Source organism: Empidonax traillii, unplaced genomic scaffold, assembly GCF_003031625.1.
Source record: "Empidonax traillii isolate 1590-97213 ecotype Southwest subspecies unplaced genomic scaffold, ASM303162v1 scaffold407:size753175, whole genome shotgun sequence".
Taxonomy (NCBI): Eukaryota; Metazoa; Chordata; class Aves; order Passeriformes; family Tyrannidae; genus Empidonax; species Empidonax traillii.
Window position 1 is genome coordinate 1 of NW_020955600.1, and position 8,753 is coordinate 8,753.

The window sequence follows — 8,753 nt, forward strand, 5'->3', positions numbered from 1 at the left end:
ACACAGAGCGAGAGAGAAAGATGAAAGAATTCCAGTTGTGATGAGGGTGCTGCAGAGTTACTGGAGAGAGAGCTGGAACTCCGAGAATGGAGAAAAGGATTACTTCTCCTCCTTGGACTGGTGTATAAAGGGGGGAGGAGTATTTCTGTAAATACATAGCACTTTTACCTAAGTAGAATTATTATAGATATAGTTCTTTAGTAGTTTTTATTTCGCTAGTAATAAATGTTCATATTATTTTCCCAAATCCAGTCTCTTTTGTCTGCATAAACCTTCTCTCAGCTAATAGTAATTGTGTGGGGGGTGTGAAAACAAACTGACCCAGAGGAAAACCACGACATGTGTTGTAAAGGTACATCTCCCAGCTCATGCTGGGACATCACCCAGTGACACTGAGCACACCCCAAATAAAAAACATCCCTGCTGTGTTTGGGCAACCTCAGAATCATGGAATGGTTTGGGTTGGAAGGAACTTGAAGAATCACCTGGTGCCACCCCCTGCCATGGGCAGGGACACCTTCCACCAGCTCAAGTTGCTCCAAGCCCTGTCCAACCTGGCCTTGGACTCTTCCAGGGATGGGGCAGCCACAGCTTCTCTGGGCAACCTGTGCCAGGGCCTCACTACCCTCACAGGAAAGAATTCCTGCCCAATATCCCATCTCTTCCTGCCCTCTGGCAGTGGGAAGCCATTCCCTGTGTCCTGTCCCTCCATGCCTTGTCCCCAGTCCCTCTCCAGCTCTCCTGGAGCCCCTTTAGGCCCTGCAAGGGGTTCTCAGGTCTCCCTGGAGCCTTCTCTTCTCCAGGGGAACCCCCCCAGCTGTCCCAGCCTGGCTCCAGAGCAGAGGGATCCAGCCCTGGAGCAGCTCCGGGGCCTCCTCTGGACTCTCTCCAGCAGCTCCGTGTAATTTTTATGTTGTATCATGGAATGGTTTGGGTGGGAAGGGACTTTAAAGCTCACCTCATTTCCACTCCCTTCCACTGGCCCAGGTTGCTCCAAGCCCACCACGCTGGTTCCTGAGGGGCAGCTCTGGTGAAGCAGCCCATGGGTTGGGGTTTGCTCCTCATCCCTTGGGAATGCTGAGGCCACACAAATCCCACAGCACCAGCCATGGCCCCGGTGACACCGAGCCAGGGCCAACAGCCAGGGCTGTCCCCTCTGGGTGTAACCTCCCAGCCAGGCCAGGGCTCCCCTGGTTCACCCTGGCAGCAGCAGGTGAAGCCTTGCTATTCCCAGCCACATTTATTGATGCCTTTCCTCCAGTCTCCATGGAAACAAGTGATGATATTCCCGCTGCTCTGGGAGGTCAGGCTGTGCTGGAGCTGCTGGGAGCCCCTGGCACAGAGCAGAACAAATGCCAAACTGAGAGAAGTGTAATTTCTCTGCAAAGAGCATGGAAATAAGTGGCAAGAGAGTTGAAAAGCACTAAAAGTGAGAGGCCTGACCTTAATACCTCTTCAATTATTGAAGAAGATTGTCTTGTCTCTGTGTTTGGATGGGTCTGATCAAACCTCACTCTGCTGAGGGCATCTCATCGCTGTGCACAGTCAGAGCTGGCAGGTTGGATCCACAGGGGACCTCTGGATTGCTTCTTATCAGCCTTCCTGGAAAACAGGAACAAGGAGGAAAAAAAACCCAAACCAGGTACTTTGAGCTGAGCTTGATCCTCCAGAAATCAGGGGAGCCCAGGCTTGGCTCTAAGCAAAGAGACAGGGACATACAGGTAGTCCATGAGTGCCATGAGAGCCTGAGCTGGAGATGGGGATGGCTCTGCTGGGAACCAGAGCCACATCCTGGGATTAGGGCATGGAATCATTAGGTTTGTAAAAGACCTCTAGGATCATCAACCCAACACCATCCCCATGTTCAGGACCATCACACTCCCCTGAGCAGTTTGAGTTGTGAAGAATGTGAAATGTTCTCCCTTATTAATTTATTCATTCCATTATTAATTCCCTTAATAATCACAGGATGATGGAATGCTGCCACAGGAATCCACTCTGCAAACTAGAGAAATATGAAGTTAAAACCCATCTCTTACACAAGGACTGTAGGAGTTGCAGGGGACACTGGTATGTCCCACCTCCAGTATTTTATATTTCACTTCCAGAATGTCCATCAGGGGGAATGGGGAATGCAGAAACCGATGGGAATGTCCCAATAGATCTTCTGTCTTTCCACCCACCGGATATACCCCATCTGTAACCCCAGCCACAATTATAATCAATTCCTTGTGCACACCTCAGGCTGGAATCCATCTCCATAGGGAATCCTGGGAGAACTCTCCAGCACACTGTCACTATGTTTAAGAATCACAAACTGTGTTTTCACAGCCAGAAAGAACCACTTGAATCATTTAATCTGATCTATAACAAAGATCATAAACCATGTCCTTGATACAGCCTCTTGTCTGAGCTCCAGCAGAGCGTGAGGGGTGAGCCCAATCAAAAACTGCTTCTAAGAAAGAATCAAAAATAGTAAATAATAATAATAAACAATAAAAAAGAGAGCCCTACCTCCAGACTTGCCTCAGCTCAGACGAAGTTACTCATTGCTGAAGAGCAAAGAAGTTTTGTCTGTGCCCCGACTGCCCTGAAGTCACTGATCCCTGTTTGCCAAAGTTCAGTTTCTGGAACCTTTTGGCAGAAGAGCAATAACCACTGATGGCAGAATTTGCTGCTGTATTGAACAGAATAAACACGACTGTGGTGGGTATCTTAAAGATGCCATTGTTTTGCTGCAGCCAAGCCATTCCCACTCTCTGCCCTGCAAAGGTTTCTCCACCTGTGCTCAGCAAGCACTGGAATTCTCTCAGTGGGAAATGGTTCATGGTCTCAGAGCAGATGAGAAGCTCTAAATCTTTAATAACCAGGTATTCAAGAAGATAATATTTCTAGCAAGTGAAGTGTAAAGTTATTCAAAGTTTTCAGCTGCTTCAGAGTCAGCATTGGTCCCAAAAAACTCCCAGAAGGTGCCAAAGAGCTTTCCCAGAGGCTGCCTGGGAACCATGGGGTTTCTTTCACTGAACAGCAGAATCCCAAGATGGTTTGGGTTGGAAAGACCTTAAAATCATCCCATCCCACCCCCTGCCATGGCAGGGACACCTCCCACCAGCCCAGGGTGCTCCAACCTGACCTTGGACACTCCCAGGGATGGGGCAGCCACAGCTTCTCTGGACACCCTGTGCCAGGGCCTGCCCACCCTCCAACCAGCAATTCCTTCCCAGTATCCCATCCAACCCTGCCCTCCTCCAGCTTCAGGCCATTCTCCCTCATCCCATCCCTACACTATTTTCTCTTCTCTAATGTGGAAGAACACGTCAGGTTTGCAGGATCCATGTGCACATGGTTTCCTTCCTTGTTTTCTGGCCAAAAAACCAAAATTCCATAGTGGAAAATGTCTTGAGCGCAAGAAACAGCAAGTGAACTGTAACTCCCAAAGAGTCTGGGGACAGGTTTGTGCTGCCTTTTGCACAGAAGATGCTGCAGCAAGTACATTGTATCACGTGTATGGGATCAAATGTATGTTCAAAGGACGTCATTCCCGTGGGAAAGCCCTGCAGAGATTAGTAAGGAATTTTAGTAAGGAATACAGACCTCCTGAGCAGTTGAAATGGTATTCCTGAGCCAAGTGAGATTTACACCAGCTTTGCACCTCGTCCATCTTGCACCAAACTGTCCTGCAGGGCTGGGACAGAAATATACCCAAAGGCAGCACATCCATATGGATATATCCCTATATATGCATATTGCCCTGGAGAAAAGAAAGAAGAGAGGAAGAAATCAGCAGTAATTAGTGTTTTAACGTGTCTGAGCCTTGATTTAGTGTCAGTCACCAACCACAAGCAGCAGAGGAATGAAGAAAAACGGAGCCAATTTGTGGCTGGGTATTTATTAGCATTGAGATAATATTCCCCATCCATCATATCCAAGGCATGTTCCAAAGTGCTCCTGTGTCCTGAGTGCCTGTAAATCCCCTTCCCTAGATCCTGCCCACAGGCAAACACATCCACCTGCATGGAAATATTCCTTGTGACGGAAACAAGGATCCAAAGGAGTCACAGGAGTGAGAGGCTGCAGATGGAGACAGAAAGAACTCAACCCTTCCTGAGGTACAGACGGGATTTACAACCTGCCCAGCACAGGTTTGGGATTATGGGAATAAAATCCAAGCTGCCATTGAGAGACACAATTTGAAAGCACTTAAACATTCTTTATTCAGAGGGTGGGCAGGCCCTGGCACAGGGTGCCCAGAGAAGCTGTGGCTGCCCCAGCCCTGGGAGTGTCCCAGGCCAGGTTGGAGCACTCTGGGCTGGTGGAAGATGTCCCTGCCCATGGCAGGGTGGCACTGGATGGGCTTTAAGGTCCCTTCCCACCCAAACCATTCTAGGATTCTGTGGTTCTACCAGAGACTCTTTAGCAGGGCAGAGAGAGGGAACCCCAAAACTATAGAAAAGGGCTTTTAGAGGTTCCAGGAAGGAAAACTTAAACACAGCAGTTAAAAGGTTTGATTCCTCTCTTTATCCAGAAGAGAAGTAACTGTGGAGGGCACCAGTTTTAGAGAGGTCTGAGGGACAGATCCCTCCCAGCTCATGTTGGAAGAAGCCTTGTTTGTGCCATTTCAATTTAATTTTTATTTTCTAAAGGACCTTGCTGGGCAAAGAACAAGTTCTTACCATCAGCCACTGCCTCGTGGAGAGGAGATAACACAGAGGTTCATGGCCCCACTGCACTCTTGGAAAGCACCTTGTTTTCCTCTGGTTTTCCTCTCCAGTTTCCCCGAAATCTCATCAGTTTTTGACTGAAAAAAAACCTAAGCAAGTGGCTGAAATTCATGATATAGGAAATTAAACATACACTTAAGCCCTTTGATAAATCAAGGCCTACAAAAATTAAACAGCAAATTATTATTTTTCAGGGAGGTTTCTGCTTGTCATTAGTTCTGATTTTAGCATGAAATTTTGTCTTTCCTTTCCCCTTCCCCCTCCTGCGTGTATGTTGTTAATGGGCCATCAGATAAACAAAGGAGTTGGCCTGAGCCCTAAATAATCAGACATTAATCTCTTAGCAACGAAGGGGGAGGAATTGGGAAAAAGGCCAGAGTGTGTGTATGGAAAGAGGTGGGGTTTGGGGGTTGGAGCTCAGCTCTGGAGCCGGAGGGGAGGCTGCAGCAAGCAGGAGAGACTGCCTGGTTGCTTCTTTGTCTTTTGCCTGTCGGAGGAGAGTTTGGCTGTTGTTCTCTGTGCAGCTGTTTGCTGGTTACGGGCCTGGTTCACCGCGGGGTCCTCACCAACCGAAAATCGTGAGTTTTCTTCCATTGGGAGAGCTTTCTGTTTCCCTCCCCCTTCCCCCCTCCTCCATCACCACCCGGCGGCGACCAGGGATCCCACAGCGCCGCCCGGTGACGGGGACTGGACATTGCAAGTTCCACTCCTCCAGTGATCCAACAGCGCCACCCGGTGACTACTATAGAACATTACAAGCTCTGCACTTTTGATAACTCAACAGCGCCACCTGGTGAATGGTATAAGACAGCGCCCCCTGCCGACTGTGGCTGGAACTGCACCAAAGGATGCTAAAAATTGAACTATTTGATTTTCTTTTCTGCCGGTTTTATCGGTTTTGTTCTTGAAGGGGATTATTGGTGGGTATAGGGGCATTGCTTGGTTGTTTTACTTGGTTTTTTTTTCGTGTTCCTGTTAATACACACGTACCTTTTAATAAAGGGCTGTTATTTTTTTTCCCTTTTCCATAATTTGTTTTCCTTCAATCGGAGCCTCTTAATTTCGGATCTATAATTGCTAGAAAAGCAGGTTTGGGTCTTTTTCTCCTAATCCATCCTCAGCAAAAGACCTTTGTCTCAATTAAACTGGGACACTGCTTTGCTAAAATTTTAATGAGTTTTGACCTCTCATCCCACTTTCAGCATGGGAGACGTGTTATAAAATCTTACATCATTTCCAGGATAAAATAACTTCTTGACTACCTTTATTTAAGAAAAGAAATTGTTCTGGGTCCTAAGTGGTTGTCAGTGTGAGATCAGTCAGGTTGTTCAGGATTTGAGCAGCTGTTAACTAAAAACAAACACAGGGAAAATGAAGCAACCCACTGAATAATGAGATGATCATCTCTCTCTAATGATTATAAATCATTCATGTTGGTTAACTTATCAATTTATTTATGGGGCTTGGTATTCCTAAGACATGCCATGTCTTGAGTTTTTCTGAATTTCCAGGTTCTCTGGCAGCACAGTCAGGTTTGATGATCCTTTCCTGAGGAAAGTGGCAGTTCCTGGGCTGTTCCGTGGCCACAAAGACCCAGGAAGGGTGACAGAGAATTAACCCACAACCCAAATTTGACAGACAGATGAGCTTCAGACTCTCAGAGTGGAACGAGGGAGGAGGATAAACAGGGACATTGGAATTCAGGAACAATGGCATGGAATTAATACAAGTGCCACACAGCCCCCAGCAAGGAGGGGATGCTCAAGCAGCACTTGAGCTTGCTGAGATTCCTGGGGATAAAACACAAACAGCAGGGAATTGATAATCCATAGAACTCCATCTTCACAGTGCAGCATCTCCTCTTGTCTCCCAGCACACACTCCCAGGACAGTCCAGGGGCAGTGCAGGGATCTCCAGGGGTTCATCCATGGGCATCTCTACCCCATCTACCATTCTGAGCCTTTGGCCAAGCTGGGGCTCTGTGAAAATGTCCCTGCCCATGGCAAGAGGTTGGAACCAGAGGGTCTTTAGGTTCCCTTCCACCCCCAAAGCTGGGATTCCATGAAATACATTAAAATCATATTTTTCCTTCAGGTTGAAGATGCAGAAGTTCGTGTCCTTCTGTGCAAGGAGTCACATCATGGACATGCAATCAAGAAAACTCTGTATAAATGTAATGTAGAACTACAGAAACCTTGCAGGAGGAATCAATTTTTCTAAAATTGACAGAGCACACACTGAAGAGACCTGACAGGTCTTATTTGAGACACTGTCCTGCTCACCTGCTGCCCCGCAGAGCCAGCCTCGGGTTCATAATACACATCCTACTTCTATTTTTATTAAAAAATAGAATTATTTGAATATTGAATAATTGAAAATTCAGAAATATTCAAAAATTCATATTTCAAGGCAGATTCATGGTTCTTCCTGAATTACTGTATTTTACTGACACACAAACAAGAATGAACCTCATGGGGATGAGGCTGTGGAGAGAAAAGACCATGACTTGGTCTAGTGGAAGATGTGGTGGAAAGAAATGAGCTTTAAGTTCCCTTCCAACCCGAACTGTTCCGTGATTCCACAGAGAGTCCCATCAGGGAATGCAGGAGCCAGTCAAGGGCTTCTCAAGATGAACTCCATTTTTATGGAGATTTCGTTCCCCACCTTCCTGATCACTCTTTCACCAAGAAAGTTGCAGTAACTTGACTTAAAATTCAATGAAGCCACTTCTATGCATAAGGTCAGCCAACCACTTAATTAGTTTCCCAGTCAGCCTTTTTTTTCATGAGCTGGAAGAAGGGGAGGCATTAATGTTCATTTGTCTCACAATTAAATCCTTTTTTTTTTTTTTTTCAAGGAAGGATTGATGCTTCGCTGTCTTTTCTCTGGGAAGAGCTCTGGAGTGCCTGTGTCATCCTCTAAAAGAAATGGAATGTGCACCAAAATCACCCTGTGTTTGTTTTAAAATGAGCACCTCGTTCCTCAGCTCAGACCTGCTTGTCTGTGGGCACACAGGACGTGCTCCTGCTCCTCAGCACACCCTGCAGGGATGGATTGCCAAAGTGACCAGAGACACGGAAGGGGAAAAGGAGGGAGAATATCCCTGGGAAGGTCTTGCTCCATACAGAAACCAGTTGTCTCCTGTGCTGGGGGAAGAGATGGAACCTCTGGCACTTCACAGCTCTTCCTTTCCTGAGTGACCTTGTGGGGATTGGCACAACAACCCAGGGCTAAAAGCAGAGCTGCCCTTCCCCAGACTCTCCATCTGCAGGACACCAACACCTGCTCACCCTCCTCAGTCCTGTAACACCTCCAGGGCTTCACTCCTGGCTGCTTTTCCAGTCAGGATCACCTTGAGAAATACCAGCTCCTGGCAGATGTCTGAGCATGGTTTTGGCCAAACCCCCGAAAGCAAGGCTGGCCAAGGAGCTTTGCTGGAGCATTAGAGGCTGTTGGACAGGCTGGGTCCTGCCTTCTCCAGCTCTGTGTGGGGACACAGACACTCCCTGACCCTGCCACCACCTCCCCATGGCATCCCATGGTCAGGGAACAGCAGCCTTGGACTGTGGGAGGGTGAAGTGCACGAGGTGCAGACCCGTCCTCACCCTCGGCCAGGGTGGCTCCTGAGGAACAAACACCTGAGGGGCTGCAGGGCTGGGCTTGTGTCTCTCCACAGGGATGAGGAGGAAAACACTGCCCTGGGCCCGTTTCCCTGCCAGGGTCTCTGTGGCTCTGGCTGTGACAGTGGGGACTCTGCAATGGGACACTCCAGGAGCTGTGTCTGTGCTCAGAGCTGAGGGCTGGGGGTGTTATTCCCGCTCTCAGAGGCAGAGGAACTGGGGTTTTTTGAGCCTCTGTGACAGTTCATCTCCAGTGCTTTCACCAGAGCAAAGGGAAAAAACACTGGTTTTCTCAGTCTGTAGAAATATCCCCAGTCTTAGCAGGGAACTGCATGGAAATCAGTTGTTTAAAAGTTAACAGCATCCTCCTGTGCATTGTGAGCACACCAAGCAACTCTCAGTCCACGTCAGG

The 8,753-nt window shown here is 47.9% G+C and overlaps 1 long non-coding RNA gene across 1 annotated transcript; it reads right to left on the reverse strand.

Annotated features, from left to right (window-relative positions):
- Nucleotides 1-993: 993 nt before the first annotated feature.
- On the reverse strand, nt 994-3,852 carry LOC114062441. Its single transcript, XR_003572381.1, has 3 exons — nt 3,595-3,852; nt 2,515-2,634; nt 994-1,602 (listed from the first exon to the last, which is right to left on the reverse strand). It is a non-coding gene; the product is annotated as an uncharacterized LOC114062441 (long non-coding RNA).
- Between the last annotated feature and the right edge of the window lie 4,901 nt (nt 3,853-8,753).